This window comes from Patella vulgata, chromosome 2 (assembly GCF_932274485.2).
Source record: "Patella vulgata chromosome 2, xgPatVulg1.2, whole genome shotgun sequence".
In the NCBI taxonomy this organism is placed as follows: Eukaryota; Metazoa; Mollusca; class Gastropoda; family Patellidae; genus Patella; species Patella vulgata.
The window spans coordinates 86,092,529-86,116,253 of NC_065880.2; the positions used below are offsets into that span (position 1 = coordinate 86,092,529).

General features: G+C 40.2%; 1 long non-coding RNA gene across 1 annotated transcript; it reads right to left on the reverse strand.

Moving 5' to 3' along the window:
- Positions 1-457: 457 nt before the first annotated feature.
- LOC126812176 (uncharacterized) lies at positions 458-12,441 on the reverse strand. Its single transcript, XR_007675843.2, has 3 exons — positions 11,799-12,441; positions 7,565-7,679; positions 458-578 (listed from the first exon to the last, which is right to left on the reverse strand). It is a non-coding gene; the product is annotated as an uncharacterized LOC126812176 (long non-coding RNA).
- Positions 12,442-23,725: the final 11,284 nt, after the last annotated feature.

Here is a 23,725-nt window from a genome sequence, read left to right on the forward strand (position 1 = left end):
TGGGAAAGGTGAATCAAGCTAGTTTGGTTTTCTCTTCACTAGGAAGGGTAGAGGGTGGGTGGCCGAATGATTAGTGCGTGTGCGTTGTATCATAAGGTCTGTCATTGAGTCCACTGGCGTGGTTTCGATTCACTGGTTGTACGTAACAAGGAGTAAGGTTTCTCCGGGTTCCCCGTTTCCTCCCACGGTTAAAGATCCCTACGCGCAAGCGAATTATTAAAATAAAATTGAACCTTGTGTTAGTTCCGAAATGACCTAGTTTGGGTCGAGTGGACGTTAAACCCCATCTCTCTCTCTCTTCCCTCTCTCTCTCTCGCTCTCTCCCCCCCCTCTCTCTCTCTCTCTTAACCGTGAAGGGGGCCCAATGAAACTAGTTGGTGCGGGTGCCCATAGTTACCTACCAATCAATCTCTGATTACACATGATAATGTGATTTATAAAATGCAGTGAATTTCTTACCCTGCAGTATATTTCAGCTGGTGCACACGCTGTAACTGTCGACAGTGTGGCGTTGATAACACATTCACCATTAGGATCACTGGAGGAGCAGGTATAACACGTGAGATTTCCCGGTGCACCTGAAATACACATAACTGATCACATTAAAATAATGTATACGCCAACATCAAAGGTGAGTTGGGATGGCCAAGTGGTTTTACTCCGGTTACCTCCCAAAAGAAAGACCCCTGCGCGTGCGCTAAGATAATAAAAAAATAAGACTTGTCTGCGATATCACCTTCGTTGGAAGCGGACGTTAAACACTAAGAACAACAAGATGATTAGGGGGGGGGGGGGATGTCCTAGTGGTCTAGAGTGCCGCGCTTCGACCTCTAGCTGGCCAGTCACTTCTGACTTGCGGTTGTGGTTTCGATCCCTGGTGTGAGCGATGTGGCGCCTTCTCATCCTCGTGGGTTTACTGCGGTTACTCCGGTTTTCTCCCACAAGAAAGCCCCCTGCGCGAGCGCTAAGATAATAAAAAATAAAAAATAAGACCTGTCTGCGATATCAACTTCGGTGGAAGCGCACGTTAAACACTAAAAACAACAACAACAACATCAAAGGATGACGTCACACATGTAATTTAAATAATTATAGCACACCTAGTGACATCCTTACTTCTAGAGCAGACAGCTATTAGACTAAAGAGATATAACACGCGAAATTATCTCTAATTATTGTGACTAGCATTGATTCCATTTGGATTGTTTGTGATCTATTTATGTGGTTTAGCAGCTATATGTTGTGTACGGTAATATTATTTAATGCAACCGGTATAAAACACCTCTAAAGATTTAAAGGAGTTAAATCGCTAATATTTTGGATCTAGAAATTGAAACAAATGGGTCGCAACGTATATAATAATGTAATGTGAATGTATACATGTATAAACTGATTTACATTCAATCGTTTCTGTGTTTACTGCAATTTCTAATCAGTTATATTCGGCGAAATACGTCAGAAGTCTCAATCCAATGGCAATCTCTAGCGTCTGGTTATTCCACTCTATACCGATAGTATTTATTGCGCATGCTCTCCAGATAAGAATATGACGTCACCGTTTGACATGACTTGTGGAATATATCTAGCCTCTTTCTACGAGTCCCCTGTTAAAAATGGCGCTGAAATGCACCATGGTACACGATTCGTGTACACAATTTGTGTACCAACGGTAAAATGTTTATTTTGTCTTAAATATTGGATATCAGAAGGCCATCTGTTTCCCGGTAAGATCACAACATCAATGTAGATTTATATTGACAAATAATTCGTGTTTTCAATGTCGAAGATTTTGGATGATATTGAGATAGATACTTAGCTACTTTAAGTCTCTATACGTTATTATTCAATCATATATTGATATTTTTTTTATTTTGTTTACTTATTTAAATTTTTGGAAAAATCATTTAAATCGTATAAAATTAGATATTGTCTGTTGCAAAATTTCACCAGTTTCATTTAATCGAATGACCCGCGGAATGGAGGTGGGGCGGCGTGGGTGGCGAGGGGTGCGGGAGACAACGAGGAAATAAAAACATATATTTAATGTCAGTTCTTTAATATCGAATCATGATCAGAAATATATCAACATTATCTTACTCGCGAGGGTTGGATGGGCGAATGGTTAGCACGTGCGCACTGTATCATAATGTCTGTCATTGAGTCAACTGGCGTGGTTTCGATTCCCCGGGGTGTACGTGACAAGGAGTAGGGTCGCCTGTCCAACCCCGTGGGTTTTCTCCAGTCTTCCGGTTTCCTCTCACCGGAAGCGAATTATCGTAATAAAATTGAACCATGTGTTTGTCCCGAAATGATCTACATAGTTTGTTTCGTGTGGACGTTATACCCCATTTCTCTCTATCTCTTACTCGCTCGGCGCGGATGGGCGGGTTACTGGCTTAGACTCCGTTGTTCAAGTTTTGCGACGGTTTCTAAACTGCAAAATGACGATCATGCGGTACTTTATTCCGATGAGAGGAGAAATTAATTTTACCCAGGGAATGGCGCTACAGCCTACTTTTTGCAAATTACAACTATAACTGTGTACACTTGACCGTGATTTTTCCGTCTCATCCAAACACCACACCCGGAAATTGGCAGCCGGACTTTAAAACTCCGGAAGACTCCCTACGACCCCCGCTGTCGTAAACCGGTATAAATCGATAACTGAGGCTGCTAGAGCTTGTGACGTAACAAAATAATACTTGTTTAACAAAGGTATTATATAAGTTACTAAGGGTTACCAGACATTAATGGTTAATTATAATAATAAAGAGATAATGGATCGTATAACTTATAGTTAGCATTACTCCAGAACATTTGCTAAACGTCTGGTAAAATAAAGGATATATAAAATACGCTTGGATTTAGGAAAAGGAACTCATCAATTTGAGGTACAAATCTCGGGCATATTCTAATTCTGGTTCGGCATTTTCAATTTCTTTCAACTGATTTCAACAACATAGGAAAAGGTACGAATCAATTTGAGGTACGAAGTGAGGTACGAATGAACTAAGTACGAAACAGTCAGGTTACGAAAGAACCTGCACCCTCAAAAAGACTTTACCTCGACCAATGTATGGCCAATGTTACACGTCATCTAATAGAAACCTGCCCTGAATGGCCGAAAATATTTAAAAATTAGTATACGTATCAGTTTCGTTTCGTTTGTTGTGTGAGACTGTGAGAGGATATCTGACAATTCATAAAAAGAATTGACTGCCACTAGATAAGAGAACACAAAAGAAAAACAGAAAAGGTCCGTGCATTACCATGTTTTTATAAGGTATAAGAATATAAACAAGGGAATGTGCGGACTATTTCTATTTTTCTCGTGTTCTCTTATCTAATGACATTCAATTACTTTATTGAATTGTCAGATATACTCTTACAGTCCCATATAACAACTTTTGGTCTTCGAAGGAATTATTAGTGAGGCGAAATTCGGCCGTGTATCTGTTATCACTCGTCGCTTCAGTCAGTTATATAGAGCGGTGACTCGTGTTTTCCTTTGGCGTTCGTCACTTCCGATTCGGGAAACCTGTATTACTCAGCTATTGTAGCAATGATCTCTTTGTTAAAAGTATATTTGGAATGTGTTTAACCAGCTCTATCACATATGTGATAATGACTGGCACCAATATTGTCCTTTAATCCGGCCCCGAGTTCACAAAGCATTCTCAGACATAAGTTGAAAATTTGCTCAACTTTCAATCAAGGTTTATGAGAAATATCTTTGATGCAGAAACACAAAACTTTGCACATAGTTTCTTATGGGTGTATCCGATACATTAAAACAACAAAATTATTATAAAGGTCTATGTTTTAGTTAAAATAAGGTGAACAAGTTTGAGTAAATTCTCAACTTAAGTCTGAGAATGCTATGTGAACTCGGGGCCAGTTTGTAAATGTGTATATGCTGATTACACTATTTTGCCTATACTGTTTTTTTAGGACTTAGAATTTTGTCTGATAGTTTGGATTGTTCGTACTTGATTTTATTTTGTTTGTAATGTGGTTCTAATCCGCGTTTAACAGCGTAAGTATGGTCAGAAAGAGAGCGAGAGAGAGAGAGAGAGAGAGAGAGAGAGAGAGAGAGGTGTTAACGTCCACTCGACACAACTAGGTTATTTCGGGACTAACATGTGGTTCAATTGTATTTCAATAATTCCCTTGCGCGTAGAGGTCGTTATCAGTGGGAGGAAACCGGGCGACCCAGAGAAAACCCACGAAGTTGGACATGCGAACCTGCTCCTTGTCACCCCCATAGAGGTATATATTTTTATAAGAATATGTACGAGTTAATAATATGTATGCCATGATCAATATAATATTACCATAGTCTAGATCATCACCTCATATCGTTTAGATATATATAATATATTTTTATAAGGTATATATACGAGTTAATAATATGTGTTCCACGATCAATATATATCGTATATCCTATATATACTACACGTGTTATCTTTCTATTAAACAAATTTATTAGGTCGATGGCTTAAAGCAATATGTCGGCATATAGAAATCACATGGTATCTCCAATGTATGTCAGGTAATACAAAGATTATAAATCCCGGAAGAGAGAGACAGAGAGAGAGAGAGAGAGAGAGAGAGTGAGAGACAGAGAGAGAGAGAGAGAGGGGGGGGGTTAACGTCCACTCGACACAAACCAGGCCATTTCGCGACTAAGATATGTTTTTTTTTTAATTTCTTATTTTAATAACTCGCTTGCGCGTAGGGCTCTTTAGCAGTGGGAGGAAACCCCTAGGACCCGGAGAAAACCCACGAGGATGGACAGGCGGCCCTACTCCTTGTCACGTACAACCGGGGACTCGAAACCAAGCCAGTTGACTCAATGATAGAAATCCTGGAAAATAAAGGAGTAGTTTATTTAAAGATACATTATGGGAGATTATAGATAAAAAGCTCATAAGTTCTCACTATAGTAGTTAAAAACTAGATAATGTAAAGGGAATTTGCTGAAAATTTCAGTCAAATTGATCCATTCTGAACCGAGAATTTAGCGATTGAATTTTCGGCCTAGCCTCGATTATCATTACCAAAGTCGGTACGATAATAAAACATAGTCTCGATTATCCCTTTCATGATTAAATTATGAATGGAAGTTGAGCAGTAAATTGGATCCCAATGCAGTAAATATCGCATGCTAGCGATGGCATCGGGAGTTGATTATGGTCTGGATAAGTTAATTAATGTCTAATTAATAATTTAAATAACATTTCAGGCCTAAATAAAGACCTGCAATAAACAGATTTAGGTCTTCTATAATGTATTTTTAATATGGCTCGACGTCTTTAACTTTGATTATAATGTGTTAATTGGCTCTGATCAGCTAAATCAAAAATCGCGATATTAAACCAGGAAGTCCTTGCTTCGATTCCGGTTTTGGCCGCCAAAATTTTTCGAGATTTTTCAACCAAGTAACCCCGGTTAGTTCTAAATATTAAGGCCAACTGCAGATTTGATCAAAGGTCACGGGATGTAAACAGAACTACAGCTAACCCTAACCGTAGACCTATAGACCTTACCCTTATACTAACCTACATTTACGTCAGCAATTACGTGCCCTAACCCTATTTACATCTCGCGACCTAAACGAAATATGCAGTTGGCCTTAATGTTTAGACCTGATACCCTCTCCCTCCCCCGCCTTGTCGTACAGGACACGTTGGTGTGCACGTAAAATAACTTTTTAGGGAATAAGAAATAACAGTAGGCGAAAACGCCACTATCTGGGAATAATGTTGAATCGCCCCCACCCCACCCCAACAATTAAATCCATTAAACAGTATTCCATTAACGTTTGTTATTTTGTCCCATGTGACCAATTACTAAATCACCATTTAAACAAATGGCTCCGAGGACGATTGGAGAACATGTTCTTGCAAATTGATATAAAAACACATCTAAATAACATCATGTAATACAAAAGGCCGTAAGAGCCTATGAATAATGCACGGCTAAAAAAAAAGTCGATATTGCCACACAAATTAGTGGAAGTACTTTTATATTCATGTCTCTTGATCCTGTGGATCTGGGATTTTATCAAATATAATTAATATATCATTAAGCTAAAAGCTGGGATCGTTGAAACTAAAGCGGCCCAGTATAATAGTCTATTAAGAAAAAACGCCTAAAGGAGGTAAAATGTTTGACACGCGAGGTTCCATTGCGAAAAAAATAGATCAATAAATTATCTTATCCTTAAAATAGAGAGAGAGAGAGAGAGAGAGAGAGAGAGAGAGAGAGAGAAAAAATGGGGTTTAACGTCCGCTGGACACAAACTGGGTCATTTCGGGACTAACATATATGGTTTAATTTTGTTTATTTCAATAATTCGCTTCCGCGTAGGGGTCTTTAGCAGTGGGAGGAAACCGGAGGACCCGGAGAAAACCCACGAGGTTGGACAGGTGAACCTACTCCTTGTCACGTACAACCGAGGAATCGAAACCCCGCCAGTTGACTCAATGACAGACCGTATAATACAGCGCGCGTGCTAACCATTCGGCCATCCAACCCCCCTATCCTTAAAATAGGTCTACTGTTTATTACATTCTACATCGAGATGGAATACCGCATTTTCATTCACCCTGTGTTCCAATTTAATTAAAATATAGATCTATATTTCGTTTCGTTTTTTATAGTTTTGATGGCCTCTAGTTTATGAAGATCTGGCCGGTTGCAGTGGAAGGTCGCGACAGAGGTCATACGAGTGACTTTTGACCATATGGCGTCACACATTTGATTAATCAATCAGCGTTGATATGTTTTACCCACAGTTCTGTGCACCTAACGCCAAAAACTCACCGTAACAGACCGTTTCATTGGCTAATCCTTCACATCATCCAGAAAGCGGGTTATATAAAAACACTTCCAGATCCTAGTGTAGTAAAGACAAGTAAAATGACATTTTGAACTATAAAAAAACGAAACGAAGTAGTATCTGTGTTTTGATCACATTGCCTGTGTCCATATGCCAGTTAGTGACAATTTAGTTTCGCATATTATTCTGATTTGCACATCACTGTGTAATGAAATATAACATAAAAAAAATTCCGAAACGTAATTGAGTCCATATTTGAATCTGATTGGAGTATACAATAAACTGTATTTCGGCTACATTTTGGTTGGATATTAAACATACATTATGCAAGAGCTAAATCTGCCTATTGCAGGTCTTTCATTAGGCCTGAAAAGTTATCTAAATTATTAATTAGACATTTATTAACAAAACAAGACCATTTAAAAATTGAATTTAAAATGGGAAAGTTAGGCTAAGTCTCGAATATGCCAGTGCCCTGGTTACCACAATGCATACATCTTGTCAAAACTACAAACGGAGATAATTTGGCTCAGAATGAAGTAATTTGAATGAAATTTTCAATATTTTCATTTTACATTATCTAGTTTTACATTATCTACTTTTACATTATCTAGTCTTTATAAAAACTTCCCCTTAAACCCAATCTGATTAAAACACAGACCAATTTCGTTTCGTTTTTATAGTTCAAAATTTCGATCTTTAATAGGTTTTGTTACTTACCATATATAGCAGGTAGCATGTACAGGAAGTACACACCCGTCAGTAGATTGTTTGTCCACGACATCACCGATTTATAATTTTACACCAGACTTCCTTTTATTCATTCCAAACATCTCTACAAATATAAAGTATGTAATTTGGTTCAATCAACATACAAACGCCCCACTTATGGATGCAGATAAGTACTCTTTCGTTCCTTATGACTTCGCGTTAACTACAACAAAATAAACATATAAAACCAATGTAATCGACTATTTTATTTATTAACTCAGACGAAAGTCGTTATTTTATCGAATAGAACAATTTAGGCTTTAGCAGTTTTCAGTACAGTTTTTGATTTGGGATCCTGATTTTAGACATATGGTAGGGAGGATCAGTGTCCGTCGTTATTGGGGTGTTGTTTGGTCGAATGGTTAGCTTGGTCGCGTTGTATCATAAGGTCTGTCATTAATTCAATTGGCATGGTATCGATTCCCCGGTTGTACGTGACAAGGAGTAGGGTCGCCTGTCCTACCTCGTGGGTTTTCTCCGGGTTCTCCGGTTTCCCCCCACTGCTAAAGACCCCTAGGCATCTGCCTGTCAGTCGTTCGGATGGAACGAAAAACCGAGGTCCCGGGTACACATTGGCGTGCACGTAAAAGATCCCTTGATAGTTGGAATTCGATATAAGAGTAGGCCGAAGTGCCGCTGTACGGGAAAAAATTCAATCATAGCACACTGTATGGGCGTATGCCCGTCTTCATTAGCCCAGTTCGGAGCAGAACAGTAGGACGTTAAACCCCATTTCATTTCATTTTGTTTTTATATTCTATGCTCTGTTGGTTCAGCCGTTTACATGTATAAATGTGTAATAAAATATTGAAGAGGGCATCAATCGATTATATATGTCACTATATACATATATACATAATCGGTTTATCACCAGAGCATGAACAGAAATGGAGGCTAACGTCCTACTATACTACTTTGACTAGAGAGAGAGAGAGAGAGAGAGAGAGAGAGAGAGAGAGAGAGAGAATGGGGTTTAACGTCCACTCGACACAAACTAGGACATTTCTGGACAAACATACGGTTCAATTTTATTTCAATAATTCGCTTGCGCGTAAGAGTCTTTAGCAGTGGGGGAAACCGGAGAACCCGGAGAAAACCCACGAGGTAGGACAGGCGGCCCTACTCCTTGTCACGTACAACCATCCAACCCCCCCTGCTCTGACTATAATGAAGACGGGCATACGCTATACAGTGCGCTATGGGTGAAATTTTGCCCGGACAGCGGCACTGCGGCCTACAATTATTTCCAATTCCAACTGTCACGGAACCTCGATTTTTCGTCTCATCCGAAAGACTATACGGTGTCCCTTGCCAGGCCTTCTGTCCTGCACCATGGGGGAACTTTGTCGGTCAATGCAGTGATCGAACATGGGACCTCTAGGTTAGCAAGCCACCGTGGCTCCTGATGATCTTTATAAAATCTTCCCCGTAAACCTTGGGTGTCTGGGAAAGGAGGCAATGTACCAAGACTCATGAGGGGAATTTCGCCCTGACAGCGGCGCTACCTCCGAGTTTGATTACAATTTCCAACTGCAAATGGGATCATCAAAATAAAACCTACTAGTTAAATACTGAAATGTGATGTTTAACGTCCTACTTGTCTGCTCCGACCGGGTTAATGTAGACGGGCATACGCTTTGCAATATGATACGGGGAGAATGTTACAAGGGCAGCGACGCTACCACCAACTATTATCTATATTTCCAACTGAAAGGGGGTCTTTAACGTGCATCCAATGGGATACACGAAACTTCGGGTTTTCCTCCCGTTCGCGCGTTGAGACACCTTTGCTTGTGATGCCCCCCATTTTACACCACTGACAAGAGAAAGCATGCTGGAAAATCCCGAGGAACCTTCGCGGACAACACCAGGATGAAACCCGGTTCTTCTGGTCACTGTCTTCGAGTCAATTGCCGTGATTTCGATTCCCTGGTTGCAAGTGACAAGGAATAAGGTCGCCTGTCCAAACTCGTGGGTTTTCTGCGGGTCCTCTGGTTTCCGCCCACTGCTAAAAGACCTTTTCGCGCAAGCGAATTATTGAAATAAAATTGAACCATATGTTAGTCGCGAAATTACCTAGTTTGTGTCGAGTAGACGTTAAACCCCATCTCTCTCTCTCTCTCTCTCTCTCTCTCTCCCTCCCTCTCTCTCTTTGATCGAATAGGACGAACATACAGCATTGAGCATCAACCAATGGAGCGTAATTAGCAATATCACCCGTTGAATAATGGCACGCCATCACGCAATGCTCACACGTCAATTAGGATTTTAGAAATCTTCGCCTGTTAGTTAAAAAATATTTTTTTCTTTGCCATGACTTGATCGAGGATGTTTAAAATAGAGTGTGTGCATAATTTGAGACATATCTATCCATCCATCACCAAGCAATAGACATTTTAAGCTAGTTTGTTAAAGCCGTTTGTGTATTAAAAATTGCGGCGAACACCCGGGAACAACGACTTAAAGTAAATAGGCCAGTTCTTGGTTGAATCGAGGGGTACATGTATTTTAAGCATGATATTATAATATAATATAACGTTCAAATATGAAGGCACAATTACCCTAAAACCTGGATGAACACTCTGGTGAACATTCTGACTTACGTCCTCTTAATTTAAGAATTTAGGATAATAAACAGATTCTCATACCCAACTAGTTTGATATCAGATGATATACATGGACACTAGTCCAAATCTATGATGTGTTCCTGCTACTGATAAGATCTGCCATTGAGTCAACTGGCGTGGTTTCGAATCCCCGGTTGTACGTGACAAGGAGTAGGGTTGCCTGTCCAACCTCGTGGGTTTTCTCCGGGTCCTCCGGTTTCCTCCCTCTGCTAAAGACCCCTACGCGCAAGCGAATTATTGAAATCAAATTAAACCATATGTTAGTCCCGAAATGACGTTAACCTCTCTCTCTCTCTCTCTCCCCCTCTCTCTCTCCCTCTCTCTCGCTACTGTATTTTGGTTTGAAGTACAAAATAGATTTGTACGCCTTTTTCCGTACCATTTAAAATTCGTGCTAATTTTCGTTTCAAATCACGGCCTGAGTCGAGTGAAATCTCGGGATTTTTAAAACACATCTCCAACTTAATTTGTCATGACCATGAGACTGATACATTTCCTATTCGTTTAAACCGGACAAACACCGAGATTGTTCAGTGTACACAAGAAGTCCATGACAATTAAAATCAAAATATCGTGATGAAATATCACTTTTCTTTCAGCAAGAATAATCTCCATTGTGGATTCTTTTTTAAAAATAATATCGATTAAAATATTTCATTGCAAAAATCCTGCTTAAACATACATTATTCAGCCTATTGCAGGTTTTTCTTTAGGCCTGAAATGTTATATAAACTATTAATTAGACATTTATTAACAAAATAAGACCACAATAATCAACCCTCGATAGCATCAGATACTCGAAATTTTAACTATATTAGAACGGTTTGCCATTTAAAAAGTTAATTTAAAAATGAGAAAGCGAGGCTAAGTCTCGAATATACCAGTGCCCTGGTTACCACAATGCACACATCTTGTCAAAACTACAAACAGTGATAACCTGGCTCAGAATGAAGTAATTTGAATGAAAACCTACGAGGTTGGACAGGCAACCCTACTCCTTGTCACGTACAACCGGGGATTCGAAACCACGCCAGTTGACTCAATGATAGGCCTCGTGATACAGCGTGCACGTGCTAACCATTCTGCCCCCCACCCCCGCGCCACCTTGAGCTTTTGAGCCTCCTTCGCAAATGGAAAAAAAATCACGCGGTTTCAATGCGGTTTTAAACATTACAATTATAATGCTCAACCAGTGTCAAACATATACTGTGGGTCAGATATGCTACAATTCGACTCTAGCATGTTCCACACAGCCCAATATTACCCGGTGGTACGAGGGGGGGGGGGGGCGGGAAACTGCCATCCCACCCCCACCCCAACATATACATATTGTTTTTTTTTTGGAGGGGGGGGAACCCGGACGGGATCTTTTACTTCATCTAAATCATGGGTCACCACGCCCCTTCCTGAACTTGAATTCTGACCGAAGGGGGGTAAGGAATTGGGCAGTTAGAACATTTGTATTAAAGACACACGTGTTGCCTGCCTCCATAATACATGTGACCATAGTAGACATACCGTGAAGCGGAATTCTTGTATAAATAAAATATTCTTACTTTTCATATTGTCAGAACAGTATCACGTTAAATATTGTCTGGCTTCATATATCTAACAGAACGGTTTCTCACTCCATATAGAACAGAACCGCAACCATGTATACTGCCTCGATGGAAACAAACCTTGTTATATAACGTCCGGCTACACGCACTTCCCAGAACGGTTCCACGTTAAGTACTGTCTTGTAAGGAATATCTTCCAGAGTGGTTCCACTCTTTTCAAAAATAATCACAGAACGTCGACATGTTAATTACATCGTTCTAAGAGTACACGTGTCGACAAGAACACTTCTAAATTGGTCAATATGTACGGCTGCTATCTGGAACTATCGGACTATTGAATCACAAATAGACGAACCATAGGGTCCATCGAAACTCATCTATTGAAGTAAACGGCGCACTACGTTAAATTGGTCAATATCGTCGAGTGAGAGTTTGGGTAGAGGAATACTGTTGGTATCCAGGATGTGCGACTTGTACGTTGATAACACCACCGTTAATGTACATTGTAGAAATTCTACACTCATTATCTATTAGCTAACTGACTGGGACACACACCAACACATGATGATGACCATTCATAGATTATTGGCCGGGAGAGTCAACTTAATCCTGGTAATGCTGGGATCGATATCGTCTTGCCTTTCCTCCATCCAGCTCATCCATGTACTAATTTATATATAGAGCGAGAACAGTTTGTGGTAAAAATATTGGAAGGGAGAAAGACGAGTGTGTAGTCAAGTTGATAATAATAACGGGTTAGCTCGCGATGTATAGTGGTTAGCACATGCGTGTTGTATCATTAGGCCTGTCATTGAGTCAACTGGCGTGGTTTCGAATCCCCGGTTGTACGTGACAAGGAGTAGAGTCGCCTGTCAAACCTCGTGGGATTTCTCCGAGTCCTCCGATTTCCTCCCAATGGTAAAAACCCGTACGCGCAAGCGAATTATTGAAATAAAATTGAACCATGTGTTAGTCCCCAAATGACCTAATTTTTGTCGAGTGGACGTCCTACTGCTAAAGACCCCTACGCGCAAGCGAATTATTGAAATAAAACTGAACCATGTGTTAGTCCCGAAATGACCTAGTTTGTGTCAAGTGGACGTTAAACCCTCTCTCTCTCTCTCTCTCTCTCTCCCTCTCTCTCTTGCAATGTATATAAATCTATTCCGTAAATAACAAATGTTAGACTCTTTATGTGTTTAATACTGCGAGCTAGACAGACAAACGAGAAGGTCAGATTAATATGTCGTTAAGATGTGCGGTTAGAGAGAATTTAATCAATGAAGCGTTATTGTCGAGAAGAAAACATTAAACGATTACTGTTTCAGTTGTTGAGAGCTTTGACTTAGAAACAATTGATAATCGTTCCTGGCATCAATAATTACAAAGGGAGGAGGAATTTATATTTCATGTAAGTGAATGTCTTAAAGACAAGACCAGTGCAATATAGAACGCGGGCAACTGTGGCTCAGCGTGTAAGTAAATGAAATGAAATAGGGTTTAACTAAACTCCTGCTGTTCTGCTCCGACTGGACTAAGGTAGACGACTGGCATACGCCATACAGTGTGCTATGAGGGAAATTTTGCCAGGACAGCGGCGCTATGACCTACTCTTATATCGAATTCCAACTGCCAAAGGATCTTTTACGTGCATGCCAACGTAAACACGGGACCCCGGTTTTTCGTCCCATTCGAACGACTAGACAGCTGTCCTTTTTCAGGCCCTCCGCCGCGCTGTATCATAAAGTCTGTCTGCCCCCTCCCCCACTGCTAATGACTACTACGCTAAGCGAATTATTAATATAACATTGAACCATATGTTAGTCCCGAAATGATCTAGTTTGTGTCTAGTGGACGTTAAGCCCCCCACCCCCCTCTCTCTCTCTCTCTCTCTCTTCCATTGTTATGAAACAATGACACTGTCCCAGTTATGATTATATTTTATTTTTCTATTTCTAGTCCATTGATCGAATTAATTTAAAATATCAATAAACGTATTTATATAAGCATATCGATAAATAAACACACTTGAAGTTATCTCCCTTTATTCTGCTTAACAATGCTAATGTTTAGCTTTATACTCAGTTCTATGAGATATCTGCCAAAGGTGTTCACGGTTTGATCTCTAGAGTTTCTAGAATCAGTTTCAGTAATTTCATTTACATGTATATTGTTTTCTATACCATTACAGTTTAAATCATGAACCTATTTATTGGGGAACATTATGAGAAACAACTCAGAGCATCTTTTCCTGTCTGAAACGAAATAAATGAAATAGGGTTTAACGTCCTACTGTTCTGCTCCGAACAGGGCTAATGAAGACAGGCATACGCCATACAGTGTGCTATAACCGCAATTGTGCCCGGACAGCGACACTACAGCCTACTCTTATATCGAATTCCAACTGTCAGGGGATATTTTACGTGCACGCCAATGTGTACACGGGGCCTAGGTTTTTCGTCCCATCCGAACGACTAAACAGCTGTCCTTGGCAAGGCCTCCGTCCTGCATCACTGAAAAGGGGCAACCACGCCGGAAAATGTGGATGAACTTTCTCGGCCTATTGAGGGATCGAACACCCGACATCCAGCCTAGCGAGCCAGCGTCTTACCCACCTAGCGACTTAGTCACCGTGACCCCCCCTACCCCGCTGTCTGAAACACAGATTAAAGATAATAATAATAGTACAGTAATTCATAATTACTTTCTTAATAAATTTCTTTACTTTATTTCTAGCTATGCCATGGGATGTAATGCCAAAATTACAATGTTTTAAACCAGTATTTGACCAACAAATTTTAAATGCTTTAAAGGATGAGTGTATAGATTTTAAACACCGTTTCCATCACAAAAATACAAAGTGTTGATGTTATAATTTTATTACATGCTAGAAGAATGTCCGACTTCGCTCGGGGGTCATAACCCCGAAACCGGAAGTGGTAGACTAACGCCACCTGGCCTATGTTACTCCCCGGTCCGAGCAACCCCTATACCCCAAATTTCAGACTCGGGGCAGACCTAGTGTAGCCGCCAACCCCGAACAGACAGACAGACAAACGACAGTCACAAATATTAGTATAGATTTTTGGAGAAACGGAGTAAGATTTTTTTTACCAACTAATAGAGAAGCGGCTGCCCCGAGTTATATACATAGTGGTAAAACTTTAATAGGGACGCTTCGATTTTTTTCTATTAATTGGTCGCGTTCCAGAGCGTTGCTTTGTGAGGTTTTCTTTACATTATTTCCCCATCCGGTAATGTATGACCATTGTCTTGTGTGCCATTAGCAATCATTAGAAACTTATCTCTGCATTCAAAGTAACCCGTCTAATGGAACTATCTTCAATGTAGTTAGCAAAGCTTTAAAAACTAATACATTTATACTATGTAAAAAAGTTCACTGTAAATTTACAGGTAAAACAGGGGTTGAATGGAAGACTGGTTAGTAAGAGGGCGCTGTATGATAAGGTCTAAAGAGAGAGAGAGAGAGACAGAGAGAGAGAGAGAGAGAGAGAGAGAGAAATGGGGTTTAACGTCCACTCGACACAAACTAGGTCATTTCGGGACTAACACATGGTTCGATTTTATTTCAATAATTCGCTTGCGCGTAGGGGTCTTTAGCAGTGGGAGGAAACAGGAGGACCCGGAGAAAATCCACGAGGTTGGACAGGCGACCCTACTCCTTGTCAATCATAAGGTCTGTCATTGAGTGAACTGGTGTGGTTTCATTTCATTCCATTGTAGTATAGGGGGGGTTGGATGGCCGAATGGTTAGCACGTGCGCGCTGTATCATTAGGACTTTCATTGATTCAACTGGCGTGGCTTCGATTCCCCGGTTGTACGTGTGACAAGGAGTAGGGTGGCCTGTCCAACCGCGTGGGTTTTCTACGGGTCCTCTGTTTTCGTCCTACTGCTAAAGACCCCTACGCACAAGAAAATTATTAAAATAAAATTGAACCATATGTGCTAATCGCGAAATAACCTAGTTTTGACAAGTGGACGTTAAACCCCATCTCTCTCTCTCTCCAAGCAAAACACGTTCAACTGTTATCAAATATTTCCTGTCAGGTAATGATTTCTGTTTCTTTCTGTAAATTTACATACCACAGCTGTCAAGCTCAATCTGATTAAAACACAGATCCTATTTCGTTTCGTTTTTCATAGTTCAAAATTTCGTTTTACCTGCTTTACTAAACTAGGATCTGGAGGAGTTGTTATATTACCGGCGTTCTGGTTGAAGTGAGGGATTAGCCAATGAAACGTTCTGTTACGGCGAGTTCTTGGCGTGCGATGCACGGAACTGTGGGTAATCCACTAGAGACGTCAAAGCTGATTGATTAATCAATGCCTGACGTTATAGGGTCAAAAGCCGCTCGTACGAACCCTGACGCGACCTCCCGCTATATAACTGGTCAGATCTTCATGTGGTGTAGGCCATCGAAAGTATATATATAAAAAATGAGAGAGAGAGAGAGAGAGAGAGAGAGAGAGAGAGAGAGAGAGAGAGATGGGGTTTAACGTCAACTCGACACAAACTGGGTCATTTCGGGACTAACATATGGTTTAATTTTATTTCAATAATTCGCTTGCGCGTAGGGGTCTTTAGCAGTGGGACGAAACCGGAGGACCCGGAGAAAACCCACGCGGTTGGACAGGCGACCCTACTCCTTGTCACGTACAACCGGGAAATCGAAACCATGCCAGTTGAATCAATGAAAGACCTAATGATACAGCGCGCACGTGCTAACCATTCGGTCATCCAACTCCCCTTAAAAAAAACGAAACGAAATATAGATCTGTATTTGAATCAGATTGCGGTCAAGCTGTAACTATAAGATACATCGTGAAAACCGTATTATCCGATATATAAAGGCTTCGTTTTGGAACATAGGTAAATAATGTTTTCTATATATACATAACATATAATTATCGGCGATGTCACTTCGGTGTAAGCGGACGTTAAATAAAGTATTTCACACACACACACACACGTGAAATAAGGTAACAGATTCAAACCGAAAAAAAATCAACTTAATCCAAGTTAACGGATCTTAGATTATAACTAGTATTTCACACACACACACGTGGAATAAGGTAACAGATTCAAACAGAAAAAAAAATCAACTTAATCCAAGTTAACGGATCTTAGATTATAACTAACAATTTGATTAGTTTTATTTGTAAGGTTCAAATTAAAATCCTATTAAAGATAACTGTATAAATGCATAATCGTCTACATGGATTTTTATAAAATTTGGGAGTACACTTTCATTACATGGGTGGGAGTACATTTTATATTATCAGTTTAAACATGAATGCCATATACATAAATGCAATCACTATTCATTTTATGTTTTTAACAAGTTCCCACATTAAAACGGCTATAGCAAGTCGCTAAAAGCTCATCTTGACACGGGCAAATAATTTAAACTGTCATATTTCGTTAAAGATACCTTATGTAAGATTTAGATAAAGAACTAATCATTCTTGCTATAATTGTTCGAAAATATTAGCCTTTGAAAGATTAGCAAGATGTGTGCATTAATTGCAACCACCGTAGTGGTTGTTCGAAGCTAAGTCTCGTAGTGGTTGTTCGAAGCTAAGTCTCGCTTCTCCATTTTTAAATTAATTCAAAATATGGCAGAACTGTACTAATCTACTTAATATCGAAGATATCCGATGTCATCGAGAGTTGATTATGGTCTTGTCATGTTAATAAATGTCTAACATACAGTTTATAAAACATTTCAGACCTAAAGAAAGACCTGCAATAGGCAGATTTAACTCTTGCATAATGTAGTTTAACATTCATTAACGTAGTCCGTCTTCATTAGCCCAGTCGGAGCAGAATAGTAGGACGTTTAACCCTCATTTCATTTCATCGTTGCTGTGTCAACTGTAAATCATCTTCGATAGAAGGTTTGGTCCGCTTTAACTCCCTACATCTTATCAAGCCCTCCAAGTAATGTGCTACATTTTTCGTCACCAATTTCGATTGGTTACTGACCCAGATGGGGACCTCTGAGATTCCTCGATAGAAAATATCATCGCGATTATCAAGTCGCGCGCTTTCCAACTGAAATGTCTAGCTGTGATAATCGAGTTTCAAAGTTCAAGGTTCGTTCAATGTCAATGTTGCTGGAACTTTCCGCTTTTCGGCTATGATTATGCTATGACCCATGACATCACATCGTATCCAAACGTTTCTAACCTACTTTTTGTTCTTCCATTATGCTAGTACGGTTGCTTTGCTTTGGTCTTCCGTGAGTTTTTCATCTATAAACAACAAACCTTTCATCTGCTGTAAGCAAATCTATTCACGTGTTTGTGGTAAAGCGAGATAACGTATCTAAAAGTTTTGGAATTTCAAACTAATCTAGCAACGACTAGATGTTTTAAAACTCGTAGTGGCTGCTTCAGGAACATGAAAGAGAGAGAGAGAGAGAGAGAGAGAGAGAGAAATGGGTTTAACGTCCATTCGACACAAACTAGGTCATTTCGGGACTAACATATGGTTTAATTTTATTTCAATAATTCGCTTGCGCGTAGGGGTCTTTAGCAGTGGGAGGAAACCGGGGGACCCGGAGATAACCCACGAGGTTGGACAGGCGACCTTACTCCTTGTCACGTACAACCGGGGATTCGAAACCACGCCAGTTGACTCAACGACAGGCCTTATGATACAGCACGCACGTGCTAACCATTCGGCCATCCAACCCCCCCGCTTCAGGAACATGACTGTGACGGTGAGATAGTGTGAAAGTCGTGTAAACTTTACGGTTAATATTTTACACTGTACTGGATGGTTTTCTTGTCTTAATAGGCGATATAGAGATAAGACCGATAGAGTTTTAAATGGGTTTAGCGATCACGGCATGTTATTGAAACACTTTACGACGAAAATACATTTCAATTACACCGTGAAGCTTACTTTTTATTACAATTTCTGGCTTTTATTTGTAGTAAATAAGTCTAACCTGTCGTACGATATCAATCCGTTTTAAGGAACTGCAAAAGCAAAACGCCATGTTTTCCGTTTTTAAGGAACTGCAAAAGCAAAACACCATGTTTCTAAAAACGCTCATGTTGGCAATGGTTTTTACTAATGTCAGTAGTCAGAATTCAAACGCACAACTCTCCGACTATTTGAAGACCGATGTCATAGAGGAATTGGGTACCTGTCAGCTAGAAACGTTTAATCAAAATATGTTAGAAGTTACAACTATCTCAGTGATAGATTGCGGTCGGGTGTGTTCATCAACAACAGATTGTAGGCGATTTAGTTTTGATAAAGAAACCAATCTATGTACTTTGTATGAGTCCGGTGAAAATTGCATTACTGACAACAATGTGGACACCACGGTTTGTTTTAGACTGGTGAGTATCATATGGAAAGGTATGTCGTCATGTAAATGTAAATAGTCATGTAAGAGAGAGAGAGAGAGGGAGAGAGATAGAGCGAGAGAGAGAGAGGGGGTGTTTAACGTCCACTCTTTAGACCTGAAATGTTATATAAAATATTAATTCGACAGTTATTAACATAAAAAGACCATAATCAACTCTCGATGCCATCTTATGAGTCCGATTATTTTTGGATTTGAGAATCCAATCTGATTAAACTCAAAAATAGATAATCGGGACTTTGTTAATTGTCGTGACAGCGGTAACGATGACAATCGAGGCTAAAGAGATTTTAAAATAAGATTTTCTCGGCTTAGAATGAATCAATTTGACTGAAATTTGCAACCTATTCCTCGGTTGTACGTGACAATAAGTGGGGCCGACTTTGAGTCAACTGGCATGTTTAATGATAAATCACTTTTTTTCGCCTTTCAGAAATCTGTTTGTAACAGTGTAGAATGTACAAGATGTCCAGTTGGTTACTATGGAGACCAATGTCAACATATCATGACAGGTAAAAATCAGTTTCGCTTCGTGGGACTAAAATGCACACCTGTAATAACAAAATCATAACAACTAAAATTGTTACCAGACAATAAAATAAGGATCACGGTGGCTAAGTGGGTAAGTCGCTGGCTCGCTAGCCTGGAGGTCGGGTGTTCGATCCCTGCATTGGCCGAGAAAGTTCATCTAGATTTTTCGGCGTGGTTCACCCTTGTCAGTGATACAGGACGGAGGGCCTAACAAGGACAGCTGTCTAGTCATTCGGATGGGTCGAAAAACCGAGGTCACGTGTACAAATTGGCGTGCACGTAAAAGATCCCTTGGCAGTTGGAATTCGATATAAGAGTAGGCCGCAGCGCCGCTGCCCAGGCAAAATTTCTCTCATAGCACACTGTATGGCGTATGCCCGTCTTCATTAGCCTAGTTTAGGAGCAGAACAGTAGGACGTTAAACCCCATTTCATTTCATTGCCATCGTGACTCATTAGCAAGCATGGAAATAAATCAACTGTGTGGGACATTGTCAGGGAAAAATTTAGGATTTGTCAGGCACATTCCCTGTTAAACTGTTTCAATGGCATTAAGTAATTGAACTAGAGTATACAGGTGCCAATTCTATGGAATACAATCACTACTTATTACTGAGCGACGTTTCGACTAGTAAACTAAGTATTGTTGTGTATATTGTCCTGTCATATTTTCATTTTTTGTCATAGCTTGATAATGACTAGAGAAGCCTAGTCGAAACGTCGCTCAGTAATAAGCAGTAATTGTATTCCATAGAATTGACACCTATATTCCCTTTTATGTCTGTCATTTTGTCTGGTTGTGATGGCCTTGTAGTCTAGGGTGCCGCGCTTCGACCTCTGGCTTGCGGTTGTGGTTTCGATCCCTGGTGTAAGCGTATGTGCCGTGGAGATAGGGGTGCCTTCTCAACCTTGTGGGTTTACTCCGGGTACTCCGGGTTCCTCCCACATGAAAGACGCGTGCGCTAAGATAATAAAAATGAAAAGACTTATATCACCTTTGATGGAAGCGGGCGTTAAACACTAAGAACAACAACAACACCTTTGAAATATGTCTGGCTCCAGATTAAATGTGTCCGGTATTATATCATCAATGCTCGATATTTTGTCAGATACATCCAAAAATTGTTATTTCAAGACCTGATAATAGGGTAAGGCACTAGCTCACTAATCAGAAAATCCAGGGTTTCAACCGGTGTTGGAACGGAAAGTTTCATCGTGGGTTATTCCTCTTTTCTAGTCGTTTGGATGTGACGAAAAATCGAGGTGTACCCTCATAGCACACGGTGTGGCGCATGGCTGTCGGTGTCGGTGCAGACCGTAGGACGTTAAACCGCATTTCATTAGACGAATAGGCTCATTAAAGAAAGCCAAAAATCTGGATTATTAGAAAGGTCTGTAACTTGAATCTGAGAACATAGAACGTCCACTCGACACAAATTAGGTCATTTCGGGACTAACTTATGGTTCAATTTTATTTCAATTATTCGCTTGTGCGTAGGAGTCTTTAGTTGTGGGAGTAAACCGGAGGACCCGGAGAAAACCCACGAGGTTGGGAAAAGTAAAAGCAAATATGTGCTATTGTACTGTACTTGAATCTGAATTGCGACTCTAAACGCCAAGGCTCGCCCATTTAAAGTTGCTCGGGTGCTAATTACAGCTTTTGTGGACAACAAATCCGATATCTTTGTCGATTTCAGATTGTGGAGATCCAGCATGGACAGCCCTTCACAAACATCTGTTGGCCTTCATTAGGCCGACAATCGGTGGAAGAATCGTTGAGGTGAAATGTATCTTTAAACCAAGCGGCGCCTGGACTGTTATTCTTCATCGCCCTAGATGGTGCAAGGAATTGGACTTCAACAGGACATGGAACCAATATGCCCACGGCTTTGGATACCCGCATGGTGACTTCTGGGTTGGCCTGGACACCATGTTTAACATCCTTCAAATTGGACCAGCATTTAAACTTCATCTGTACATTCAAGCTTCGAAAGCCTACCAAGCCGTCTATCTCCCTATCGGGTTAACTAACAAAACGGACAATTTTCGAATTTCACTAGGTGATTTTATTAATATTGACAGCAATAACTACCTTGGCGATTCTATGAATAATGGTACGTACAGCATCGACGGCCGACCTTTCTCAACCTATGATCGAGACTTCAGTAATAATAATTGTCCAGTCCGTTTTAATAGTGGATGGTGGTTTCTAGACGACCCTGATTGTAGCAAGGCTAACGTGTTTGGTAAAAGGAATGATCCACGGTTTGCGTATGAAGCAAACACTCACTGGTTTAAAGTTCTTGGAAAGAATACTGCTTTCTATCAAATGCAATTTATGCTACGCAGAGTTTAGTCAAGGGAACCCTGTCAACTTAACCAAGGTATTCTTTTAAATACCTAACGCTAAGGAGGAAGACTTTAAAGTCAGCTGCGATTGTTCAGATAATCCGTCGAAACAACAACTTTGTGCAGCTACTTTCCGTATCAGCCTAAAATGTAGAGCTAACCTACTGGGATTGTTCAAATAGTTCTACTCAGAAACCATATCAGCATTCATAATTTTGAAGCTATTTGTCGCAGACTTATAGCCCCTAACTTTGACAACCACAATTCCAAGCTGATGGACGATTATTTATGTCAACACTTTGTTTTTTTTATTTAATCGATGTTTTGTTGAAAAAAACCCCCATCATATTGGTAAATTACAGATACATTATTTCAGAGCTTAATCTACCTTTAATATAGAGCGAAGCTTTAAAGCATCGCGCGAAGCGCGGTGCTTGAGCAAAGCTCTTTTCCGGTAACACAGGAGCGTAATTGAAAATGTCACCCACAGACTGTTGATTAAAAAAAAATTCAGACAGGAACCGGATACACTGGGGAAAACAGGCAATGCGCATGTCTGTCAATGCGCATGTCAGCGCATGTCAACTTACCAAATCTCGCCCAAGCGAGATTTTGGGTCTCTAAGAAATATTTCTATGACGCGTCGAATAAATGACGTCAGATAATTTTGACGTCAATGAAAATCCTCACACCTTTTTGTTCTTTTTTCAATTGGGGAAACTTTATTATGAAGGTTTTATTTGACAACAATCACATCAGCTTCGCTCTACTCAGGCAAGGCCTGTTACATATTATAGAGCGAAGCGCGGCGCTTGAGCAAAGCTCTTTTCCGGTAACACAGGAGCGTAATTGAAAATGTCACCCACAGACTGTTGATTAAAAAAAAATTCAGACAGGAACCGGATACACTGGGCAAAACAGGCAATGCGCATGTCAACTTACCAAATCTCGCCCAAGCGAGATCACCTAACTAACAAAAATAATTCTACACACCAAATCTCGCCCAAGCGAGATTACGCGCCTCATAGAACTATTTCTATGACGCGTCTAATCAATGACGTCACATATTTTTTACATCAATGAAAATAATTCTCACACCTCTTTGTTCTTTTTTTAAAAACAAAATTAATGTATAAAATTTAGATCTAAATAAAAATCACTTTTGAAAAACTAAATTATTTAACATTTTTTGTATCACTTGAGAAAATTAATTTTGAAGGTTTTATATTTGACAATAATCAGCTTCGCTCTACTCAGGCAATGCCTGTTACATATTATGAGAGAGAGGGAGAGAGAGAGAGAGAGAGAGAGAGAGAGAGTGATTTTAACGTCCACTCAACTAACATATGGTTCCATTTTGATTCCCTTAATTCGTTTGCCCGTAGGGGTCTTTAGCAGTGGGAGGAAACCGAACCGGGGGACCCGGAGAAAAACCACGAGGTTGGACAGGTGACCCTACTCCTTGTCACGTACAACCGGTTAAATCGAAATCACGCCAGTTGAATTAATGAAAGACCTAATGATACAGCGCGCACGCACTAATCATACGCCCATCCCCCGCCCCCTGCCTTTAACATGCACGGGCATTTGAACTGATTAGAATAAATCTTCTTACTACTAGCTGCTTGACTATATACTACA